The sequence below is a fragment of the Carassius gibelio genome, chromosome A15 (genome assembly GCF_023724105.1).
Source record: "Carassius gibelio isolate Cgi1373 ecotype wild population from Czech Republic chromosome A15, carGib1.2-hapl.c, whole genome shotgun sequence".
Lineage (NCBI taxonomy): Eukaryota > Metazoa > Chordata > Actinopteri > Cypriniformes > Cyprinidae > Carassius > Carassius gibelio.
This window is the reverse complement of record NC_068385.1, coordinates 10,427,763-10,455,258: the sequence shown is the minus strand read 5'-3', so window position 1 is coordinate 10,455,258 and position 27,496 is coordinate 10,427,763. Positions and strand designations below refer to the sequence as shown.

The following is a 27,496-nucleotide window of genomic DNA, read 5'->3' as shown; positions in this document are numbered from 1 at the left end:
CCATTCACTTAATTCTGGCCATGGCTTCTGAATTTCAACATTGGTTTTAAATCTGTCAGAGGTTATCTGACCCAGGTATATTACTTTGGGTCTTGCTAGCATGCTGTCTTCAAAGTTACTTTGAAACCCCCGTTTATGTTACTTGTTTACAACTTTATCATCTCATAAACAAAAAATAATTTTCTTTTCTCTTCTTTTTTCTTTTTTTATGATGCTGCGTGACTACAATTTTGCAATCCAACAATAAAATTACTCTTTTGGCCAAACATTAGTAAATATAGGAATTACATTTTTTTTTTTTTTTTTACTCAGAACATGTCTCTGGTACTTTTAAAGCTTAAGCCAGAGTCATGGTGGGGGCCAGCATGAGATAAAACAACGGCTTCATTGTAGTCAAAGTAATTTTATCTTTTTTAAAGCAAAACATAAGCTTCTAAGTTTTTCCAAAATGCCACTGCCAATTTGTGTGCCTACAGTTTTTTTTTTTTTTTTTTTTTTTCACTAACCCAGAATTCTGCTCAGTATGCCTTGTCAGAACTTTCAACAATTATATAAGAACTGGAACAGATCTTATGATATCATTCTTTGTCATTTAAACCTTCTATGCACAGAGAATCAGATTAAATCATCACTCAGTTACTTCTGGGATTATTTTTAACAAATCGGCACATACATTTATAAATGTTTATTTCTCAGGTTCTTTCTAAGTTTAAAGCCAATCAAGTTTTTGTTTTAACATTACAATCAGAATTAAAGCTCAGACTGATCATTCTTTAAATGAATTCAGAGAATATATATATTTTTTTTAAAGTCAGAGCTTCAGAGCCAAACTGTTTACAGCATTTGCTCTCTTCTGTTTCATTATTTCTATCAGGGCTGACCAGGTTACCTAATTTGTCAGTCATATTTCTATCATAAACCAAAAACATATTGAGGCGGCGATCTTACCAACAGCACTTGACTTCTGCGTGATGAAATTACAAAGTATATTCCAGAATTTCCATATACTGGTCCAATCCAATCAGGGTCATGAAAACTACATTTTAGCTCTTTTGGGGTTGTTCCTGAGGCATCCCAGATCAATCAATACTTTCCCTTTGCATATATCCCTATATTTTTATAGGTGCACATATGAATTATCACTATTTATTTTTAAACACTAATTTTGGATACTCTTTTCCCTAACCACTGACCTGGCCTATTTCTAAGCTCGGGGCGCCCCCGTCTGTAATGGTGGGTGATCGAGAGTTGGAAGAGCGAGATACGACTAGAACCCCCGTCTAGCGTCTTACATTCTTCTCGGGATTTCCCATACCCCTACTTTGGCTTCCCTGGCCGTAAATGCACTGCCCTTTATGGCCTCTCGTGCTTTTCGGCTTTCTGTGCTTGACCCAGCACTGCCTATTTACGGCTCTATGTGTCCCTTGTCCCTCGGTGCTTGACCCAGCACTGCCCTTTACGGGTTCACATGCCTGTTAAGAATGCGTTTTTGTCCTCCCCTGGACTGTGCACACCTAGAAAATTTTTACGTCTCTCTCTAAGACCTATAGGTGTGCACCTGTTCCCTCTGTAACTGTACACATCTCTAAATATCTTATATCAAGACCTACCGATGTGTACTTGTACCCCTTATACTCACAAGGTTACTTATTTACAGGTATATTGTGACACCAATTTACCTTACTCCACCCTGGAGCTGGTGTCTACCCCCTCACGTCTGAGTGAGTCTATCGTTCCTCCTTCTCTCGACCCCCTCCACTTACAGACAGTCCCTAACCAATAATATTAAATCTAAAATCTTTCCTACCTTGGTTTGATGATTGATCAGGGATGTCACCAAAGAACTATTGCCCGCCGATCCTCCACCATTAACTGTAGGGGAATTTACAGTTAAAACCCAAGGACCAGATATGTCGCAATGAAGACCAGGACTCAGAGATGAGTTCAATTAATAATAATAATTTTACTTGAAGAAAATAGTTTGCAATTTCATCAGCAGAAGTCAGCTTCAACACTCTCGAAGGAGTTCGCAGGCCGCCCCCAGTACAATACAAAATCAACCACAGTTATACCCTGACAGAGGATACTAATTGCGTCAATACATGAGTCAACAAAATTCTGATTGGTTCCAAAACCTAGATAAACCCTCCAAAGACGTATATCTGATACGCTGGACACTGGCAGTTGATCGTTTGTCCTGGGACTGTCTGAGCTTCTCCCTGTACAGACAGATACTAACACACATACACAGAGAACTTATCTAAAATTCAAGGCTTTCTAGCACTGGCAAGTGTCTTATCATTACGGTTGGATACACACACATAATATGTGGACATTAATCTTGAGGAAAAGAAATACAGCACACATAAGGTTACACATTTCACTCTTGCTATAACTTGATTAATAGTCAAACAAGAAATCATGTAATAATATAATATAATATCAGTATGAAGCAGACATGGGGACTTGGTCCCATCTCTGGTATGAAGGATATGGCAACTCGGCATCCACTCCTTCAATACACACACAAAAAACACCATTATCATACAAAAATCTAAAATGAGAGCATTCTAATAATGTGCCACAATTTGGACCACAAAAACTGTCCATCTTCATTCAAACGCTGTTTGCAGCCAAAGAAAACAGCCCCACACCGCAGACAGAAACTGTTAAGGTACAGCCACATAACTGTTTTCAGTGGATCTTTTCAAATTGGCATCCACACAATCTGGAATTTGAGCTGAGGGGGAAAGATCTCCCCACAGAGATTTCGCAGCAGGTTCAAGTTGGTCACTTGGATTCACCTCACTGACAAAGCTCTTTGGTTTAAAAGTAACTTTTGTATAGGCGTTGCTTCATACATTGCAGAAATGATGCTAATGTAACCATTTCCACCATTATTATTTCACACTACTTCACTCTTTGTTTGGTTAAAGTCATCATTGCATTAAACAACATTGGCGTAATTGCAATTTTTCAAGTCGTTGGAACCAAGATGTTTAAATACAAATGGCAACAAGAAACAAAACAAAAAAAGTGTTATATATTATTTATTTATATAATTAAAATATTCTAATATTCATAGAATATCTTCTACACATGAAAAAATATTATACAAATATTAAATCAAAGCTAAATTTAAAATAAGTATTTTTAAATATCCATTATTCTCTTTTGGCCTAATGTACCCTGAATTTGTTAGTTTAATTTCAGTCTTGAGTGGAGTGGAGATTCATTGATGATCTTTAGGTTACTCTCTCAACACTAATATCGCCAGAGTTCAGGGTTCACGCCTTGAACTCACTGAACCAGGAGATGTCTAAGTCTACTCTCTTTTATTCCTCCGAGAGGCTCTAATGATGACTTATGAATGAAGAGCCTCTGCTCAAAAAGGTGGTTGCAATGTCACATGGTGTGGGAAAGGGGCTGACTCACATTCTTGGCCTCCAGTCGCTCCTTGCAGCCCTTGTTGCGGCTGGCATGAGGCACCACTTCGCGATGGACACAGGTGTGGTCTCGGCTGGACAGAATAGTCATAGGCACGGTGGAGTAAAGTGTTCGTTTCTGCTCCCGTGCGATCTGTTTATGAGTACGAGTGCCAAAGAAGATAGTTGGGATCTTTTTCCTTTCGCTTCCCTCTTTGTCTTTATCGTTATCCTTGGACTTTTCAACCGTTTTCTGCACTGCTTTGAGGTTGGCGCAAGGACAGAGAGAACAAGACACGGGAGACTGTGGAATACAAAAAGAGAAAAACAAGTCAAGCAGAAACATTACAAAGAAAAACAACCTACTTGAAGCAATGCTACAGCCCTTGTTTGTCCAGCTCATGAAAAGGCTTTTGTATAAGCAGTGATATAGATAATCATTCACATAGCTGGCAAATGCTACAAGTCAAGACAGAATGACCCCAAGCAATACTGTAATTTTAGACTGTGCCATTGTTCATGCTACTGGCCCCTCTGATTGGATCTCTTTAATTGCAGCTTTCACACAAAGGGCCATGCTTGGCTGCAGCCAGCTATAGTGGTGAAACTGATCTTGAGGAAGGTATGAGCATTTTAAGTGTCCCACTTTCCCCTCCATTCATGGGAATGACACACAACTCATGCGTTACACAGCTGGTGTCAAGCAGAGAGTCTCTGCTTTATTCTGTGGGAGCATTGAAATACTGCATGCATAAAACAAGAAACGCTTGTGAAGTGTTTAAATCTACAGTACTGAACTGCTATGCCTGGAATATTTAATAAAGTAACTGTTATACAGGAACTGGACAGAGTCAAAATTTCTTCACCTTGAGCATTAGTGGGCTTAATCTTTCCTGGTATGTTTATGGATTTAGTTTCTAATCATTGCTGATAGGTAGGAGCAGACAGAATACGCAGGTTTTTTATTTGTATTTTCTGCACTGATTTTAGTGGGTAAACATTAAGCTGAATTGATTTAAGCACGATAAACTGTTAAAACAATATAGTTAAAAAGTTTGGGGTAAGTAAGATTTTTCCAGAGAGATAATTTTTATGCAGAAAGGATTAATTAAATTGATAAAAATGACATAACATTTCTATTTCAAATGGTGTTCTTTGGAACTTTTTATTCAGAATACTGAAAAATCATAGTTTCCACAAAAATATTAGGAAGCACATATGATTTTAACATTGATAAAGGAAACTGGAGTAATGGTTACTGAAAATAATAATCATAAGAATACAATTTTAAATGTATTAAAATGTATTAACTTTAAATCGTAATAATATTAATAAAATATTAATACAATTTCACAATATTCATGTTTTACTGTATTTTTGATCAAACAATTGCAGACTTGGTGAGCATAAAATGCTTATAAAAAATAAATAAAAAAAAAATAAAAAAAAACACACTACCACAAACTTTTGAACATCATTGTACATATCCGCACCAAAAAATTTAATCAATCGGTCAATCGATCAGGGTCAAAGAAATTGTAAATGGCAAATTGGTCTAGAGACCTATTAAAAATCTATTTAAAAACTGAAGTTCTAAATAAAAAGTGTCTTTTATAAGTATGTGTGTACAAATTCTTTCCCCTCTCAACACCATGATTTTGCAGGCATGATTGACAACTTTTTTGTTTGAGTGTTAATACATTTAAAATAAAACAGACACACAAAAATCAATCAATCAGTACTATTAATAATGATTTTAGGTATCACATCACATTATGCATGTGAAAAATGATTGATCATTTTGAGACTTCTAAGATTACATTTAACTGTGTTATTACATTAGTATTAACTTTTAAAATTAGTTTTAAACTTTTAGTGAGCGTCAGATGGTGGTAAATGCAATCTAAATGAGCATGTACAATTAAATATAAATAAATATATTGATACCAATAAATAAATACTCCTATATCAGTCTTCCTTCAGCCCTTCAAAATAACACTAGCTTCTTTTCTTTTCCTAAGAGTGACAGTAAGATTATCCCTCATAAGCAAATGCGAAGTCACGGCGTGTGTTACACCTTCACATCAGGGATCAAGCTGTCCTTTAGCCTGCACTCCACTGAAGAGGTTCAGCTCCGGTTACCCAAGCTGCTTCTCAAACCTTGTTTGTCATTAAATATTACAGTAAGTGATAGAATGGAAGCGAACGTAAGCCGTCTTGCAAACTGTCCCCCGTTGGGACAAAGACCAGTGTCGACATGCTAAATAAACAGAGAGCTGGCAGCAGCTAAGGTTACGGTCCTACCGATCACCTTACCTGCTGCTGCTACATTCAATAAGCCGGTCCAAGTATCCTGCCTCCTATACCGAATAATTACTTATTCATCGCAGGGGGGAGAGAAAGGGCTGATTGTGAATGGAAGGCCTTGTCAGCAGCAGTGCAGGAAACAGCTGACACAAGAGTATCCGTTACATGCAGCCTGCCACAGTTTCGGCCCCACTCACTACCGCACAGCAAATAAGACACCCCTGGAATGCAGATAACAGCCTCCATTGGCCGAACCCGCCGCCACAGACACATTCAGGCAGAGTGGCACATTCTTTCATGACGAAGCCCTGATATCAGTGGAGCAGAGAGGTACACCTCAGGCCACTCCAGACCTCAACAGAGGCTCCTAATAAAACAGTGCATGGCATTGTGTAGGAGCGTTAACTCAAGCATGCTGTTCCAGACAGGGGCAGACACCTGCAGATGCATCCAGCAGCTCATTGCTCTGCTAAGAAAATGTGGCCATTGTTCTAGCACTAAGAAAATAAAAGCATCTTTGGTGTTTTTTTTAGAAGCATTGGTGTTCAATGACAGCATTTCACAGCTCTTGTGGGACCTAACTGCTAGTTACAGTTCAGGGCCAGCACACATACTACAAATACATCAAATAAGCTGCTGGTCACTATATGGTGCATTTCTAATAATCTTTTTTTTCCCCCAAACCAGAACTAAATGTTCATCATCATGACGTTCAGTACATTAACAGTTCCAGAAAGTGCAAAATGAAAGTGAGTTGGAAAAGAGTCAGCATATAACAGAGTATGACTGATTATGTCTGATTATCGAGCAAATTACTCCTATAAGTCGATTTCTTTTTGGGGGAAAAAATAAAAATACAGTGGGACCAATGAAGTCAAAACAGTGCCAAGAGAATTACTTTTAGTTCCTGGTTCTCTTTAATGAATCAAAAACATACAGCGCTACTAGTGTAGTCCGATTCCCAAGTTGTTTTTAGTACATCAAACACCTTTTATGAATGTTTATTTTTTTTTTATTAATTAAAAACAGCACAAACTTGACTGTGATTCACTATAAACAACTAGCCTGTAAAAAACATACGGTGAGAACAATGAAGTTGTCAAAATCATACAACTCTACTTGTGAAGTCAGATTCCTGAGCAAATAAACTTATGCACCAGGCGTCTGTAGTGATGTAAACACAGACTACAATCAGTAAAGTTAAAAGTTTCCCAAGTGAGCAACTTATATTAAGCGATTCCTTTTTTTTTTAAGAAATCAGAAACATAACAGCTTAACCAGTGTAGTATGATTCTTGAGCTGATGATTCTGATTAACTGAAAACAACCAGCTCATAAACACATATTACAATGCAACCAATGAAGTCAAAGGATTCCCAAGTATACCACATTAATTAAAAGTTTCTTTTTAATGGATTTCCAAAACGTTCATAGCAACTGATAATAAGTTAAATTCTCATGCTAAAGTTGTCAATAAGTTAGTCAGATTCAATTAAATCTTTAGTGGCACCATTAAGAAACTAGAATTAAGACAAATCAGCATTGTTAAATTCCTGTGTGAAGATGTGGAGGAATCTACCAAGTACTTATCGGATAGTGGTGAAAAAACATCATAAGAGCTGGGTTTGTTCTGTTAGACAGTGGCATTTCTGTTTGCCAGGTGAAGTGTGGAGAGAGCAGCTCCTGTGTTTGAGATGGTGAGGCTAGATTGTCTGCGCTCTACAATGGCCCTGTGGTGGAAGATGCAGGCCTGAGTGTGAGCGGGAACAATGGAGACTGCATTTCAACAGGCTGGCTCTGAGAGCCTGACACCTGAGAGACTGAAATCTCACACTGTCCGCCTGCCTGGGCCACTGCACCCTCACCATACAGATGGACAGAGAGAGAAATAGTTAGCTGGCGAGACACAGAGACAGCGAGTGAAGCATTTCAGTGAGGTCTTTACTCCCTTTAGCCCTCCTGATAGCTGCCCCGGAGTGCCCCCACCCCACAAATCCCCAATCTCACAAAGCACCTGTTTATCCCCAGAGCGCCGTAACCAGCAGGTGAACCCCATTCAATATTTATCCCAGGCTTTCACAGATCACTGCCAAGCAAGGCAAACCTCTTAATTAAACTGGAGCTTGCTTCAAAGGGCCCATTGAAGATGTCAGTCAGTACTGGCAGGGGCCGAGAACGGTGTCAGGTGAGAGAGTGAAACCTAAGGCCTGCTTTCTCTTCTCCCCCTCCACCTAACACACCCATCGGCCCGCCCATCAGGCCAGGGACGTCCTCCTCGGTGACAGTCCACCAATCTTGAGGAACGCATAGCACAAGTCACTCCTTTTCTACTGTGTCAGTTATAAGCAATATGTCCTACTGTGTGACAGGACAATCACGCTGACACCGATTCTTCTCCCCACTGGCCATGTGAATGCCGTGGTGTTGGTTACATTCCATCAGATTTTCTAAGAGGCCTTATGGAGTACATGGAGATGCTAAACTGCCCTACAAATCAGCCTCTCTTAACAAAACAAATAAACCATCTTCATAATAACACTTCATAACCCCAGATTAGGAGGATTTCTGCTTGATGGAAATTGATGAAGTGCCAATTGTTTATTTAGGGTTTATCAAAGCATGGATAGGATGGGTCAGGAAGATTACCAAAGTGCAATCCAAAAGGCTGGAAACCTTCCCATAAAGTCTATATGCTAAAACAAATCTAGCATTCTCAAACGTCTATAAAATCCTGTTTTGCATTCAGTCAGACATTGCTTTAGCGCTGTCCTATTCAGGATGTGTGCATACCTTTAATCTGGAGTCATATGGCTTGTTGTGGCACAGTACTAGTCAAATTATAGTAATTAAGCAGATAATGCCTGCTTAAAGACACATAATTAAGTATCCAACAGCAGCGTGAAAACCCCCACAATAAATCCAATATCACCATGAACCTTTGAAATCTCAGTATTGAGCCATCCTCTGCTGCCACCAAGTGGTCAACAATAAAATAACACAACATAAACGAAATATTACAAGATGAATTGATTTATTTTAAATGAATTATTATTAAATTAAATACATATTTTAAATAAATTAAAATGAAAAAAATCATTAATTAATTAGCATATTGTTTATCATAACATTATTTAATAACATACTGTTCCAGTGGCATCCTTGGTTAAAAAGCTGAAGTAGGGATAAAAGGATAGTACAACTAAAAATGACAATTCTATCATCATTTATGATCCTGTATGATTTTCTTTCTTTTGTGGAACAGAAAAATAAGTTATTTTGAAAAAAAAAAAAATAAATCCTAGTATGTTTCCATACAACAGTAGTCAATGTTCACCAAACTAGTTTAGATACTAAAATTCTGCAAAATATGTTCTTTTGAGTTCCATAAAGTAAGAATTTACATTTATTGGGCGCACTATCCCTTTAATGATATTGGATGACGAAATCTGGAGAAATATCAAACAGTGCTCCCCGTGGCTATTTTTGACACTATATTACATCATAGTCTCCCAATAAGAGATGTGTCTGAGGTGCACTCACACAACACTGTGGCTGCGACTGGCAGCTGTCGGCTCTGGCACCACTGTTCAATTCCACGGTCCAACTCCGAGCCCCAGGAACTGGTCTCTCCAGATGCTCCTCCTCTTCATCATCATCAATGTAAATCACTCCTCGCTCAAGACACCTTCGCTTGCTGCTCTGTGAAAATAAATAAATAAAAAACTGAGTGTGATGACAAGACTCAAGCCAATCAATAATGTCACAGGAATAGAAGCTATTTGCAGAAGTACCTTCTGCTCTGTGCCTGGTGTACTGTATGAATGCGCTTCCTGTCGATCTTAAAATCATCTTGTTCTGATGGCCGGCAGCCATATCACCCTGGAGCCCAAGACTGGTTACCCACTGAAGCTAAGCAGGGCTGAGCCTGGTCAGTACCTGGATGGGAGACCTCCTGAGAAAACTAGGTTGCTGCTGGAAGAGGTGCTAGTGAGGCCAGCAGGGGGCGCTCACCCTGTGGTCTGTGTGGGTCCTAACGCCCCAGTGTAGTGATGGGGACACTATACTGTCAACAAGCACCGTCCTTCGGATGAGACGTTAAACCGAGGTCCTGACTCTCTGTGGTCATTAAAAAATCCCAGGATGTCTTTCGGAAAGAGTAGAGGTGTGACCTCGGCATCCTGGCTAAATTCGCCCATTGGCCTCTGACCATCATGGCTTTCTAACAATCCCCATGTCTACTGATTGGCTTCATCGCTCTGTCTCCTCTCCACCGGTAAGCTGGTGTGTGGTGGGTGTTCTGGCGCAATATGGCTGCCGTCGCATAATCCAGGTGGATGCTGCACACTGGTGGTGGATGAGGATATACCCCCTGACTATGTAAGCGCTTTGAGTGTCAAGAAAAGCGCTATATAAATGTAAAGAATTATTATTATTATTATTATTGTTCTCCGTTGGAGAGAGAGGCCTGAAGTTTCTCAGAGAGACGGGAAAACAAAGTTGACTTCCTAGGCTGGTCACTTTTGACCGCTGAAACAAGAAAGCACACTCAATAAAGACAAACAACAGTAATTTATTATGGTGTTTCATGTTTTTTGTTTTGTTCAAAATGCTTACCTTCTTTTGAGAGAGGGGTTGTAGCTTGAGCAGAAGTACCTTCACGAGGAAGATCAACCAGAGGTGGTTTAGATGCTGTGTTACTGAAAGTAGGGTGTGCATTTCGGTTATGGCACGCACACTGACATGGAGTGGCCACTTCTGGTTTCTTACAGTCAGCCGAACTAGTGCCTTCAACCTGTTCCTTACCTTAAAACGTCAGAAAACGAACAACATGGGAGCCATTGTTTTAAGTTTTTCAACACAGAAGTCAAAGACAGATAAGCTTGTCTCTGTGAAACATAACAGAATATTTCATTTGAACTATTTGTACAATCATTAGAGCTGCAGAAGACTGGAAAACTGGCTTCATTTGACAGCTCTTGAGCCACCACAAGTGAATTGTGGGTAAACACTAAATTTACACCAAGTTTGGCTGACAATTGATCATCTAAACTGACTGATAATTTCGGAATGTGGCAAAACGAACTGAAAAATATTTTTTTACGAATCAATATAGGATCTGCTTTATCTCAATTCATCGTATGTACATGGAAAATATTTAAACTGAAACTTAACATGACGGTAAGAGGTCTGCAAAACACGATTCAGCCAGCAATGGGATTAAAGCAGTGCTTCAGGTGATCATAAACGTACATAAATATTAACTACGTAGCAAAATATCTTTCTGTTACTACTGCAATAGCACCTGTAGATTACTTCATTTACCTCAGGAGTAATTAAGAGCAATATCAGATGGATTACATCACAAAGAAAAGATGCATTTTGATGGGTTAAAAGTAGCTGTGTAATGTAATGTATGTAATGTACAAAAATGAATCTTTTTTTTTTTAATCTTTTATTGAAGGTAACATTGGGTACAAACGTGTAAAACCATCAATATACAATCAAACATTTATACAGACATAACATGCCAGAGACAAAAAAAAAAAGAACAAACATACTAAATAGAGGTGGAAAAATAAGAATACCTCGGGAAATAGGTCATAATATTTATACAAAAGTTTTCCATTCTTCTTGTTCTTTATAAGCTTGTGTGATTTAAGAAGCATATTAAGCTCCAAAATATAATGCTTAAAACATAAGGAAGACTTATTAAATTTCTTGTGTATAAAGAACTTAGCATATAAGATTATGAAATTTAATACAAACTCCAGGGTGCCAGCAACTCCAGCAAAGCAGAAGGAACATGACGTCCGTATGTCAACGTAACGTCCGCAGTCAAAATAAAAGACACTTTACTTACCTTTAATTTTTTTAAATCAGAAATGTGAACATTATCACATATGCCAGTGATTTTTTTTATTTATAAAAATCAGTTATTATATATAAATTTGGTAACAATCAATCAATCAATAAAAGATTCATTCAAAACAATCCAAATAAACGTGGATACAGATTAGTCATGTGATTTATGAAACAAAAGTATGTAAAAAAAATTCATTAACTTTTCCAATGTAAATATACAAATATGTTTGGAATATATAAAACCTTTCATAAAATGGAAGTTGTAAGAAAACATTATTATTCAATTATTAATATAAATAAATAAGTCACACATAAATAAAATGAAATTGTACAGCAACTTTTTATTTTTATTTTTTTTTCATATTTTATTTTATTCATATCTTTTTCATCTTTCAAAATAAAAGGAACTCTAAATGAAGTCCAATCACTGATCTATATATTATAAAGTGGACAGATATGAGGGTTTGAGTTGGGGGTTGTTTGAGGAGCTTTCTCACCATCAGCCCCAAATGCTCCGGCCCAGTTCTCAGTGAGAAACAGGATGCAGCTGCTCTGGAGCTGGTGTCAATTGCTGCTAATTGTTGCAGCAGTGCATAGATAAATTAGATGACTGTGTTGTGTTGTGGGGTGTTTGTGCAGCAGTGTTAAAGTTGCAGTCAGGGTGTCTGTTTGACATCGATGCAATGTCGATGCAATGTTTGTGCTGTTTTTGGCTGTACTGTAGTTTGTACATACAGACAAGTTTGTGTAAGAACAGTCACTTACAGGTAGTGCCCATTCATGGTAACTAAATATTCACTTTACTCTACGTACTAATTTATATACATGATAATTATATAGTACTTACGGACAATTAAGAACAAAAAGGTCACGTCATTACAGTATCCATGGTAACTAATAAGAACACATTACTTTACATACTAATGATATGTACATGGAAAATGTGTAGCACCTATGGAAAAATGTGGTATTATGTGGTAACAAACAAGATACATAATGTACTTGGTATATACGGTACGCTTCCTAAGTCCTAACCTTACCTAATAAAAAGAAGACTGTTTTTCAGTTGCTTGACTGTTAATGCTAAATAACTTTCCACAACCGTGCTTACAAAGTTTGAAGAACTGGTAATTCCTGTGTAATGTTTATGCAAAATGGTGCACTTTATTGTACAGTCCTATTTCCATATACTTCCTATGTATGTAATGTATTTACCTATTAGTTAATGTACAGAATAAGTTATGTGGGACTCAAATTGGGGGGTATAAATATGGACCAAGGTACTTATTGAGTATTTGATGGTATCTTTAATGACACTGATTCTCTTAACTAAATGGTTGAACTGACACTGTTGAACTCAGAACAGGTTAAATATGGAAAGTGGACCTTTTTATTTATTTATTTATTTAAATTTAAGTTGAATATATATTTCAGCTATATTAAATAATGTAGCGATGATTTGAAGAAAAGTGGAATCAAGGAAAAAAAAAGTATTCTAAAGCAGTGTTATTTAACAGGAGTCTGGGTGGCACCAACTAGTTAATAAGGATGAGGCAGGATTATGCTGAAGCGTCATGCACAATCTGTGATTATGGTGATCCCAAGATGCTTGGTGATGTAATTGCACCTTGAAAATGTGCCTGTAATCCCAGGATTAGCATTATTAACATGCTCAGAGTGCCGTAAACCTCATTTCCATATCACTCAGCATTTCGTATGCAATATTTCTGCAGGTTTGGTGTTCAGAAATGCTCAAAGATGTGAGAGGTTTAATTCTCAAGGCTAATTTTGTGCATGTTCGACAATATACAGCTAAAGATGACTCCAGTGCTCCAAATTAAGAAAAAAACAATAGCATGGTGGGGTGATATCACATTGAAAAGCAGCACTGTGCAAATCCCAGAACTTAAAACAATGAAATTTAAATGTTGTGTCCAATTCCCTAGATCTAAAGGCCTGCCAGAACCCTCACTTCGAGATTGATGTATAATAATAAGTTCCTATTCCAGATATAACACTATAGTTGATATTACAGATATGACACTCATTTGTGAGAGAAGAGGCTAATAAGAATCTAGTTATTTTATCTCCACCCCAGCTGGACCGGTGGGACCTCATGACCTACAATCATTTCCAGCTGTCAACCAGACGACATCACCTCCTCTGCCAGTTCCCCAGCCACCAGGTACCTGACCAAAGACTTCTCCATCCAGCCTGGGTATTTATTTATTTATTTTTACTAGAGTTGATGTTTTGATCACTTAAGATGCATATTAATTATGCAGATAATTTGTTAATATTCAGCAGAGCAGTGCAGTAGTGCTGATGTCAAAGGCAATTTGTGTCATTACATTTGCAAATGTGTGTGTGTGAGTGTGTGTGGGTGCTTGCATTTGCTTTGGGACATTCATTTTTTTTCTCCCACTGGTGATTTGAAATGACAACAGGTAAAACAGAAATAACTGTTTAGTTTATTGAGAGTTAGTGACAAAATCAGTAAAGCAGAAATAGACTTTACATGACTTAATGTATCACTGCAATCTTTTAAAAGTCTCCAGATTCTCTCAAGCCAGTAACCGACCTCATCAAAGTCCAAGGACTATGAACAGTTGCCTTGTTGCTTCTTTTCTATTTTTGTAAGATGTTGTGATTTAAAAAAATATATATATTCAGATGCTGGAACTTCACCTTAGTGTCCTATGGTATAAGTGATTGAATGAATAGTTATATATAATCACAGATGATTTGCAGTTTTATTTGGATATAGAAGTTCAGTCAGCTAAAGCTAAATCAAAACATGATGTTCAGCATCTGGTGGACGCTTTTATCCAAAGTGACTTACATTGACTTCACAATATGCATATTTACATGGTTCTAGCCTTCCCTGGGAAATGAACCCCTGACCCTGTTTTCTAATGAGAATGCTTTATTTTCTTTATTTATTTGTCTCTGAAGCCATTTATTGATTATTGCTAAGCTGCAACCACAATTGTTCCCAGCAAAATGCATGGCTCATAAAGCAGCTCATAAGTGTCACTTTGGACAAAAGCTTCTGCTAAATGCATAAACAGATAACGTATAATGCTACATGCCAAGCATTTCTCTAACATCTCATTTAAGCATGAGTGCATGTTAAGTTAAATAATTTATGCAACCAACATATTGAAATACGACATTCATTTTCCTGTGCACACGGCTGTTTCCTCTTGAACACACAGTGGTGTAATGATGTTGTTCAGTACTATTCCGTAGAGCCAAGCCAAATGGTATCATTTGACTCGATTGAGAAGTGTGAATATCGGCAAAATAATTGTCAAACAGATTATCAATTTATCTCTGCATGACTGCTATCTCAGTTTTTGGCTGTACTTTTTGTCGTCTGGGTTGAGCTCACAACACAATTGCTTAAAGAGTATAGCAATGCTCAAAAATAAAGATGAAGAAATGTAGTATATGGAGCTGGATTATATATTATCCTCGAAAACCCTTACAATTCACTATTGTAGTAAAGCACATGGTTAAGTGTACACAGTTTTGCCCCAGATTTTCTGTCCCACACATCCACACTAAACCAACTAAATGTGATGCTTCTTATTATGCACAATGCATAATCATCTCTCCCACTTCACACAAGTTATATACACTCCTGTTCAAAAAATATATTTATACCTTTTAATGCTCATCGAGGCTGCATTGACAGTATTTTATCAAAACACATTATGTAAAAACAGTAATGCTCTGAATAAGTTTTATATAATAAACATTTCTGGTTATTATCATTGTTGAAAACAGTTGTACTGCTTAATGTTTTCATTGAAACTGTGATACATTTTGTTTCAGGATTCTTTGATTAACAGAGCTCAAAAGAATAGCATTTAGATTAAAATAGAAATCTTTTGTAACATTGTGAATGTCTTTACTGTTACTTTTGATCAATTTAATGTGTCCTTGCTGAATGAAGTACTGATTTCTTGTTTATGTTTTCTAAAGTCCATATACCTGCAGATTCTGGCACACGGTGCTGCAAAGGTGAACGTCTTGTCCATTTCTTATTAAACCAAAACAGCAGTGCATGTCTTTAACCACAGGATGGCAGTATGATGTCAGGACTAGTCTTATAGAGCATATTTCTTTGTTCTCTTGCCAACACATGTTGTGCTGTTTTTCTATAATTACTAAGAACAGAAAAAAATGTATCCTCGGGTTAAAATAAATAGCCTTTCACAGTTAATTTAATTGACTTTTTGCACATAATCGAGGCAGTTCTGCCTCTGCCTCCCTCACAAACAAGAATAACAGTGCTCGGGCAAATGGTTGCTGAGCAAACGTCTGTGAGTTTGTCACACAAACTGCAGTTTTGTGGTCTATTTGTGGTACGTATTTTATCACATTGATATTGCTTTGCACGTAAATGTATTTCTTAGAGAAATAGGAAAAAGGATGTTGCTGCTCATGCACACATATCTTCCTGTGACCCAGTCAGGCTTTTGAGAATGGCGTATTCGAGGCGTTGTGTCGCTCGCTTACTCTCTCTGAATATCCACACTGAGTGTCACTACAGAGGAATGGTGTAAATTGAGGTCACGCTTTGTTTTGTATGCTGCTCAGAGAAACTTCTTAATCACCTGCGCCCTCTCTCGAACACACATTCATATCCATCTGGTGGAAGTGTGTATCAGAGGCGCTGCTTTTGGTGACAGCGAGTGCTGTGTCCCTGCCGGCCCAGGGCAGGTACCCCATGCTGACGTGTTTAATTGTGTGCGTTCCCAGTCCGCTATGACAAGTACACGTTCGAATTGTGCCAAGAGAACAAGGGCAGCCTCGCCAATGCATGCCACTAGGTTCTGTTGTATGAGTAGGTGGTCAGAAAGAACTGGACACAACTGATTGTGTCCAGACCAGAGGGATGCCTTGAGTCATAAGTGTTATTTGTGGAAAATGTCCAATAAGCTTCAGTTTGATACGTACGTAGCATCATATATCTGTCATTCCTTTTCGAGTCACAAGCACCAGAGTCTTGGATCATTTTCGATGAGGACTTTTGTAGATGAGGGAAGGTTGTTAATATGGTTATAGTTACTTTTCTATATTCAAAATAGTATTATTTTTATTAGGGTCTGAGCACTTAAGGTGTGTAGGCACCTATTGTATCCATTAGTTTTCTTCTTCTTCGACTACTTCTTCTTATTTTTTTCTCTGCTCTTGAGTCTATGGCAGCCTTTACGAAAGAAATGAAAATGGGCACACAGATAGAGAACACTCTGAATTTTAGCTAAAGCATTTGAACTTTGGAGTCTCTATCTCAAACCCTCTAACACCATCAACAGCCAAAAGTTGCACTCATGTTTGCTAATAACTTTTGAACAATAGGTCAAAAACCTACATTCATCTTAAACTGTCTCTCAGATCTTCAAAGATCTTGTCAAAGCTTCTGATGTTTTGACTGGCCACTTAATTGCTGCTTGCAGATATAATGGTTATATATTGCACACACACACACACACACACACACACACACACATACACACACACACACACACACACACACACATATATATATATATATATATATATATATATATATATATTTATATATAAAATCTTAGTATATAAGGTATAATTAAAAATCATTTGATTAGTTAGCTACCAGCAACACCTGATTTGACTATTCGACTTACAGTATAATGACACCTACTGGTGTGGATGCAGCAACTTGCATTTATAAGTAAAGTAAAACAATTGTAATTAGAATGACCAAAGGAATGGATTGGGTCATACTGTTATTTGTGGAATATGTCCAGTTAAATATGATTCAGCATGATATGTAACATCATGTATTTTTCCAGTCCCGAGCACCTGAACCAGAGTCTCAAATCTGTTTGGATGAGGACTTCTGTAGATGAGAGAAAGTTGGGTTGTGTTTGGGTTCTTCTCCTCTCCTCTCATCTGCTCTCCTTCTGTCTGGGATGGTAAATAAGGTTGGGTGTGTGAGAATCTCATTACCAGGACACAAAGCGGCATTTCCTCTGAGGATTGAGTGAGGGAGTGAATGCGGGAGGAAGGGAGGGGGCGAGCGGAGCGAACGGCCAGGCTCAATCACAACCATGCTGATGGGGAGGGAAAAGGAGGCAGCTGGGTTCCCGCTCAGGCCTTCAATTTCCTCCACAGTACAGCCACTCAAGTGTGTAATTACTATGGGGTGTCATGAAGGTGCGATTCCTTCTCCTTGTAACACTCACCCCCTTCTTGCCTGCACACCCACCACCCCCATTTCCCCACGTCCTCTGCACTCACCCTCAGTAAACACCCCCATCTCCTCTCTGCCCCAGGTGAGGGCACTAATAAGTGCTTTACTATCTTCAGGACAAACAACTACAAATTATTCAATAGTTTTGTACCTATCTGAGCTTGCTGACACAAATACAGTTTCTTTTTTTTCATATTTTGTAATTTATTTTATTATTAGTTTATAATATACAATTAAAAACAATTTGATTGGTTTCAAACAAATTAGCTAACTACCAGCAACACCTGATTTGGCTATTATCTTGGACTTGTAGTGACACCTAGTGGTGTGGATGCAGCAACTAGTGATTCACAATATGTAAAATAGAACGATTGTAAATATATGTTTTATAGGCTACTATAAACACATATAATGAATATATTTTAACTATACATTTTATGAATATATAACTATTTAGTCTACTGATATAACTGGAGTCTTCAAAAATTGTTTTAAAAGCGCTACTGTTAGAAAGCTTAGGGTCAGTAAAAAAAAAAAAAACTTTTATGCAGCAAGGTTGGCATTTAAATTGTTTAAAAGTAACATTAAAGATTTCTACATTGTAATGACAATTTTTTATTTAAAATGCTGTTGTTTTGCACTTTCTACTCATCAAAAAAAAAAAAAAAAAAAAATAAAAATAATAATAATAATAATATATATATATATATATATATATATATATATATATATATATATATATATATATATATATATATATATATATATATATATTATCATAGTTTCAATTACAATAACACAATAATAATAACAGGAATAACAATAATAAGAAATGCTTCTTGTGCACAAAATCAGCAAGTTAGAATATGCATATTTATTTATGTGTAAGGCTATTTTAATTTACAAAAAAATACTGACTACGTCTTGAATTATTGTGTTTTGTCTTAGGGAAAAATTACATAACTATATTGGAACAAACTATATTGGAATGGTGCTCACCAGGTTGTTCCCACAAGTCCTCTGAACCACTACACTTGCTCCCCAACATCTTCCTGCCAGGTTGGCATGCTCAGGCAGGCATAGAAACACACAGTGTCTCATTGCAACCTCTCCAGTGTGAGGCAGCAGACTGGCACTGGCGTTCATGTATGTGTGTGTGTGTGAGAGAAAGTGCTTGTTTGAGATTCTTTGTGCACTGTGGCTGGCTCTGATGCTTTGAAGCTGCTCAATGACCGCACAAGGCCCTCTCGCAGTGGGAGGCGGTGAGCGATGCACGCTTGTCATTTGTTTACAGCTGTTTCTTTCATCTGGTCCTCCTCCCTCTCTCTTGTAGCCCCCCATCATCAGCTTACTGATAAACACGCTAAACACATAAACACGGCTAGCCTCTGCTCCCTGGCTGCCTTGTATCCAGCATGTTATATGCATGGGTAGATACCAGGGTTTAAGGAGGGGGTTGTTTGAGGAGCTTTCTCACCATCAGCCTCAAATGCTCTGGCCCAGTTCTCAGTGAGAAACAGTATGCAGGTGCTCTGGAGCTGGTGTCAATTGCTGCAGATAGTAAATGAAAGGACTGTGTTATGTCTGGGTGTTTTTGAGCAGCAGTGTGTTAAAGTTGCAGTTAGGGTGTCTGTACTGTGTCATATTTGGTGTCATATTTTATGAGGAACTTAAAGATGTTGGAATTAATTGATGCATTCTGAGCAAAATTATACAAGATGGAGACTTGTTGGTGTGTGTTGATCATTTTTTGGGGTCATCATTGTGGTGAAAACTTGAACTTGAACTTATTTTTTCAGCAATTTTCTTGGCTGATTCTGTTAATTTATTTATTTTTTTTTATTTTTTTTTATTTTTTAACCTTCTGATATCGATACCAATACTGATACAGATTTTTGCTGATTCCAATTTTCTTTATATAATTAACAGCATATACAAATTGACTATAAAAAATAATTACATAATAAATGAAATGATTAAACATTACAATTCTCCCAATCCTGAGTTACAGATATTCTCTCACTAAAAAGCTCTATAAATAAAGTGCCCTGTGACTTGAAAAGGGTCGAAATAACATGTAACTGAAAATGAGTTGCATATAACAAAACAGATGCCATTTTCCACTATGTTTATACAATAATAAGAAACTGTAGAACTGTTACCATAAAAAAAAAAAATGTCCACTGCAGGAAACACAGTGTCACGGTTTACGCTGCCGGAAGAAACACGGAGCAGAGGATAAACGAAAGAAGGCTTTTAATATATTCAACTCATGGAGCACAGCGATAGACACACGTAAGTGAGTTAGTGGCAAGTTGGTAACAAGTTGATGACAAGTTGATGACAAGTAGACCCGACAAAACAGAACTGAAAGGACAAGGCTTATGTACAGAGGATAATGGGGAAACACAGGTGGATGGAATCATTAAATTAACAGGGACATGGAACACATGAGGAAGATAATAGACACACCTGGGAACTAATCAAACTAAACACGGAAGACAGAAACTGGGTCACTGGGGCAAAAACACTAAATGAGTCCAGGTGTGTGACAGTACTCCCCCCTCCCTGTAGGTGCGTCCTCGCACCGTAGAAAACAACCAAGGAAGGCGTGTGTGGTAACTTGGGAGGAGGTTCCGGTGGAGGACGGACTCCCAGGAGGGGGCCAGCAGACAGGGACCACGGAGGAAGGAGCCAGGGAGGAGATGACGGAGGGAGGAGCCAGGGAGGAGACAGGAGCAGGAGGAGCCAGATGGTCCACCAGAGACCAGCCAGGACGGAGATCCAAGGTGGGGTCGACGGCGGGAGGAGCCATGGTGAAGGAGGGGTCGACGACACCAGGGGGCCGACAGGCGGAGACTGCACCGGTGGGTGAGGAGCCCAAGATGGAGCAGCACAGCCGCAGAGCCAGGGGGACGTCGAGGATCCGGAGGGCCTAGGTGAAGCAGAAGGCTCAGGCGACCAAGGCGGAGGCGGGGTCCTGGCAGACCGCTGTGGAGCTGGAGTGACCGGATGGAGGTGGAACTGGAGGGAAGGAGGAGCCTGACAGAGCCGGAGGGATGGAGTGACGAGGTGGAACCAGAGGAGTGGAGTCCCGAGGCGGCGGATGGTCGACGACCGACCAAGGTGGAGCCGGAGGGACGAGGGAGCCCGGTGGAGCAGGTGGGATGACAGGCCACGGTGGAGACGAGGGAGCTAAGAGCCAAGGCGGAGCCGCTGGGTCGAAGGACCGAGGAGGAGTCCAGGGCTCGGAGGCTGGAGGCGGAGACAGGGCTTTAACGCGCCAAGGCAGAGCTGGAGACTGGCAGTCCAGTGGCGAACCGTCGCGCCCCGATGGCGCGGACTGAGGGTGAGCTGCGGGACTGACTGGCACCAGCAGGGATGGCGAGGAACTGGCTGGTCTAGGAGGAGGACAGAGAGGAAGGATGGGAGGAAGGACAGGAGGATCAGGACTGGACGGAACCAGCGAAAGTGGAGTAGAGGGACCAGCAGGTTTGGGAGGAGGTGGGAGAGGGAGGCTGGGAGGGAATACAGGAGACACAGAAGGTTCAGGGCTGGGCGGAACCAGCGGAGAAACAGAAAATTCATAGCTGGATGGAACCAGCGGAGAAACAGAAAACTCAGGGCTGGGCGGAACCAGCGGAGAGACAGAAGATACAGGGCTGGGCGGAACCAGCGGAGAGACAGAAGATTCACGTTTGGATGGAACCCGCGGAAATGGAGCAGAGGAAATGACTGGAGGGGGTAGGAGTGGGAGGCTGCAACCTGGTCTCACAGAATTCCGTGAAATGTCCACGGGCCCTTAACTCAAAATCCGTGAAGCCATCACGGAATTGCCCCAAATTCCGTGACCCGGCCACGGATATTTCTCCAACGCAAGTCAATGACACTGACCTCCCGTGGTCCACACACGGATACCCGTTTCAATGACGGAGTACAGAACTCGCTGAACGGACTTACTTTCTCATTTGAAGTATTTGTTTCTTTTCCAACATCAAATGCCATAATGACATTAACCAGACAGCTGTTGTAGTTATTGCATTGTCCTGTCATCATAAAAATTACGTTTGTTTCAGTTACAAAAGTCCCGTGATGGCACGGACCTCCGCAACCTGACCTCACTCACTTGTTTAGGAACTTACAAGCTTTTCGTCGACTCTGTTGCAATGGCATGTAATTAACTTGGCATTTTTTCTCGTCCTGTCATCATAAAATCCAGTTTGATGGCGTTTTACACACATTTTGGCTATAGTCAGAACTAAAATCTGTGATAGGAGCACGGAGTGAGTCTGTGCTCTAACGCAAGTCAATGGCACTCATCTTCCGTGGTCCGTACACGGATCGTTTCAGTGATGGAGTACAGACCTCACTCAATGGACGTGCTATCTCATCTGGAAAGGCAACATTTGAAGTATTTATTTTTTTCAACACCAAATACCATGACCAACCTGACTGTTATTGTAACTATTGCATTGTCCTGCCATCATACAAATTCACTTTGATTCTGTTAGCCTAACTAAAATCTGTGATAGGAGCACGGAGTGAGTCTGTGCTGAGATCACGGATAACTCTAACGCAAGTCAATGACACTCTTCTTCCGTGGTCCACACACGGAAACCCAGTCTCACGGCAGTTCGTGATTTTGTCACGTAATTTAATCTATTTATTCGTGGCAGGCACACGTTAATTTCATTATTTTCGTGATTGCAGCACGTTTTTTTAAACTAATGTATTTCAACTGGAGGCATCTTTCGTGCATCAGCACAATATTTTCTGATTAATTATTATTATTATTATTTAATTTTTCACAGGACAACAGAAGAAACTCACTGAAACTTGAAAAAAAAATCGGAGCTTAACTTACTGTACAAAACTGAGCAACATACTGTATTGCTGGTGACAAAAACACATTAAAACTTTTTTAGCTGTAAAATGCACAATGGTTCTTTTTTTACTTTTTCATTGATTTTTATTTTTTTCATAGGCCTATATTTAAAAAAATTTTATTACAGAATTCAATATCAAGTCCTTGACACATAACTGTAACACATTTTTACATTAAGAAACAATTTAGTTTAAATAAAAAGAACAAAAAAAAATTTTAATTTATTTTTTTATTTTTTTACTTTAGACTCTAAAGTTAAAAGTTTTTATTAAGGCTATTGTAAAGGCTTCTTAAAAATGCTGTCGCTGATGAGCCTCTGATCGCTGTCAGATTCTGTGATATGAATGTCCGCTAATGGGTTTAGAATGAGCACCGCTCGGCCCGTGTTCTGGCTTACTGTAATATTTCACCTGTAATAAGACCGAAATAATATAATTAAAATAAAGAAATGAATGAATACATGATAACATCTAAATAAATGTTGATAGATTTAGCGTTATAGTTTTAAAAATATTAATAAACAGCAAATCAACACAGAAAGACCTAAATAATAATAATACATAATTAATAAACAGCGCCGCCCCTCCCACCACGCGCATCACGCGCTGTGCGTCAACCCCAAAGCGTCAAAAACTGAAGCGTGGTCAAGCGCCTCTAGCGTCACTGACATGAGATGTTTATCGCTTTGAAATCACGTTCAAGAAGTCTCATTCAGCACACATCGCGATACTTTCCATCAGTTTGCAAGAGCCGCAGGTTGGGTGAGTTATACAGTCTATGGTGAGTAGTAGTAAATATGCTCTTTTAATGCCTGTCATAAAACGTATTCTGTCTTCTTTATTAATCAGATGAGCGCCTTATGTTTACTCTCTGTATTACATCGGTCATCCGAGGCTGTCTTTGAGTTTCATTGTGTTTAACTAAATGAACACAGCTGCTAACTGGTTAAACTCTATCGGTCACGTGACGTGCCACATACCTGGGATCCGTTTTATATTCATTTCAGGTTCAAAGATGTAAGTTGTATTTGTATTAAAATCATGTTAACCATGACACCTACAAAAGTAGGTAAAACCCAGTAAACAAGACATTTACCATGTTTTTTTTTTTTTTTTACCACAGTAACTGTAGTTTTACTGTGGTATAGTAATAGCACATTAATCACCAAATTAACTATAGTTGTACCACTGTAATGGTAGTGTTTTAATGTGCTTTTATATGACTTATTTCACAGTAATCACATTTACTGTACCATGCTTGTAATACCTTTTTAATGTAAATAAAAAAAATAATAAAAAATAAACATTTTTCCCATCTTGCAGTTCACTTTATATTTGTTTATATCTTAAATATTTTGCTCACAGATCACTATTAACATTCTGTATATAATTCTGTTTTATTTTCTTTCCCCTTGTATTAATTTTTTAGCTGAAAAGACGTAAAGTAAGCAGTCACCCCAGTGGTGTTTGTGGAGAGGTATTCCTTCAGAAATTGAGAAGACTGAAAGCTGCAGAGGCAGGTTGGTCTGTGATAGTTTGTCCCTTTTATCAAACATTCCTGTTGTTATCATTTGCACAGCATTTTGTTGTTTCTTAAACTGTTGTACGGTCCAAATACCCACACTTGCCATCTTTGCACATTTCCTTTATTTGGCCCAAGTGAGCATGAAGATCACAATGTGTGTCGATCTTAACATGACAAAGTTCGTTTCAACTTTGTATTTTAAAAGAAACTTCTAAATGTCTTTTCAATAGTCCCTAATAATACATTTTAATGCACTTTTCTAGAACCCAAAGCGCTAAATTAGCGCCCTATTAACCCTATTAAAGATGACAATTTATTTTGTGGTGCTTCTAATTAAGTGATAAAAAGAAGTTACAAATGATGTACAAAATAAATATACTTTTCTGTGCACCAAGAAAACATGCAACACTTTGTTTTACTACTAAATTAGTCTCAATTTCTAATTATTATAATTAATATTTCACAAACATTGGAAAGTTGCGTGACCTCCTGTGAGATCTCTGCAAAAAGTCTCACATTAATTCCAAAACATGATGCATGATGGGATACACTAAGTGTTGTATAGCGCTCCGGAGCAGTATTGGAGAGGTTTAGTGTGTGTTAAGGACACCGTGCTTTGGCATTATTAAGACCGCGGACAGTCTCATAGTCACGTACACACACTCTCAAGTGAATAAGACCTCAAGTGTGGGTATCTGGAAAGGGGAAAAGTCTTTAAAATGATCCCTAAATACAGTCGCACATCAAAGTCTTAATAATTCACTAATGCTTTCATGGTCTAAAAAATAATGTATGTAAGTAATGTATAAGTTAAAGTATATAGTAATGTATAAGTTGCATGTAATGAAATAATATTTCCTTTCTTTCTGTCTTACAGGATTGTTTGCAGATAATGCTGTTCTTCTTTTTCAGAAGTTTTTGGGGAGCCAACCCTCACAAACCTTCCTAAAAACTAAAAGAGCTATTACTGAGTCTCAGCGACTCTTGCCACGATCAGCTCTTCCCAGGTAAATTTGTTTACTCATCAAATGCTCTGGTCTGAATCTTACTTTAAATTAACTTAATTATATGTTTAATGAGCAATATTGCTCATTGCACACAGAGTAAGATTATCTTGTTTCACAGAAGAGAAGGAAGACCAAGGAAATGATTTGCTCAGGATGAGGAATGAAGATGGTCATCTTGTGCTCAAGCAAACAGAAGTCCTCTGGTATGTGTGTGTTATGTGTTACAGGACTTTATGATGATCTCTCACAGGACTGGTCATGTCAGCCGTGATTTTTCTTTCCAATGTTTTTATATTTATTTTATTTTATTTGATACAGCTATAATAATTATAGCATGTTAGCAAAGTTTGACTGGAACATTTTTAATCTAAAGTTTTAAAAAAACACCACCTGTTATTCTTAAAAGCATACAAGTGTCATAAAAGTGGTTTAATTGATATAAACACCAATTGACATTATCTCACTGTTTTGTGAATGTTGTGTTATAAATTGTGAATTGATAGTTGATTGGTTTGAAGCCAGGCCTTACACTGCACAGACTAAAACACATTTGTGAGAGAAGTCATTAACTCTGGAGAAAGATTCTAGAGGAAGAAAACACATTTACTGCAACAATAGATGAATTCTAGAGTCTCTGAGAAGTACACATGCTAATGCAGTCTCATGAGCAAGTCCTTTGCCTCTGTAACTTTTTCTAAATTCTTGCATAATGAAATTGTTTATTGCAGTATTTTAACAATTTTACTTTGTACAGATGATCTCATCAACCAAATGAGGGGTTTTGACCAAGTGATGCTCTTGAAAGGACTGAAAGAAGAGGATGTGGTAAATTGTCTTCAGAGAAAAAGCTTCTCAAAAGATCTTAAAACAGCTTGAAGAATGGTAAGTGTACAGTACTACAAGGGTCATAGTTACTCACCCTGCTAAAATCGCACAGAACATAAGATGAGCTCTATGTCCATTAAACACCTTCATCTGGATTGTTTGTTTCACTTTGACCAGGTCTGGGATCTTAGGACTGGGAGATCTCACCGGCACCCAGTTAACCTCCATAGAGAACATTTATCAGAAGCGCTGTCTGGGTAGGGCAAGAAACATCATCAAGGATGCCTCTCACCCTAACCATGGACCTTTCACCCTCCTTCCATCCGGCAGGCGTTAAAGGAGCCTACGCTCTCGAACTAGTAGACTCAGGAAGAGCTTCTTCCCCGAGGCTGTGACACTCCTGAACACCGCACCACCAATCTAACCTGCACCTGCTCTTTTACTGCACTGGTCACAGTACTTTACATACATGTATTGCACTACTCATATTTTGCACAGACTGCACATGGTTAAATCTATTACACTATAAACTGTCTAAAGCTGTTACTGTACAAGCACAGTAAACTATTTCTACAGTAAATATAATTGCACTACTATTATTTTGCATATAATAAATTGTTAAACTATACTTTTGCACACTCATTCAACTGTATTTATTACCACTGTTCTCAAGTTCCTGCTATTCATAATGTATATATAATCCTTCTTTGCTCTGTTCATAATGTACATACAATCCCTACATTACATTCATATTTATATTCTGTATATACTCTGATCAATATTGTATATAGCAACTCCACTGTACATTCTGTATATCATAGCTTTACTTACTCTGCACTTTTATGTATATAAAACACTATATTCTTGCACTTCTGGTTAGATGCTAACTGCATTTCATTAGCTCTGTACTTGTACTCTGCATAATGACAATAAAGTTGAATCTAATCTAATCTAATCTAATCTAATCTAATCTTCTGGCTGAGAACAAGCTACACCACATCAGTGCTGGATATCAACCACAAGCTGTTTCCAGACACGAGAGAAGATCACGATGAAACCAGTTTAGAAGTGTTGATAAGGAATCATTATTTTCTGAAACAGTATCAAATGTCTTATATGTGTCACGTGATCTGTATCACAGTTGACTGGATGGGACTGTGACTTTTAAGGACATTTCATCACTCATCTGTGTGAACTGATTAATATATGAGGTTAATGTATTTTTGATTATGAATAATTATTTTCCTTGAATCTTATTTGTCTTGATGCTACTTTATCATCTTTATAGTGTATGCTTCAATAAAATGAATATGATGAATATTGTGTTCTGAAGATTCTTGGTAAATACATCATTTTACTAGGTAGGCTCATATGTGTTTATTTTAGACTTGGAAAAACTACATAATCATTATTGG

General features: G+C 38.3%; 1 long non-coding RNA gene and 1 pseudogene across 1 annotated transcript; one reads left to right on the top strand and one right to left on the bottom strand.

Annotated features, from left to right (window-relative positions):
* LOC128028846 (Fanconi anemia group J protein-like) overlaps positions 1-16,333 on the bottom strand; it is a 44,165-nt pseudogene extending 27,832 nt beyond the window's left edge.
* Positions 16,334-24,998: 8,665 nt separating this feature from the next.
* On the top strand, positions 24,999-27,193 carry LOC128029495 (uncharacterized). The gene is made up of 4 exons (XR_008187405.1): positions 24,999-25,256; positions 25,375-25,459; positions 26,011-26,138; positions 26,259-27,193. It is a non-coding gene; the product is annotated as an uncharacterized LOC128029495 (long non-coding RNA).
* The last annotated feature ends 303 nt before the right edge of the window (positions 27,194-27,496 follow it).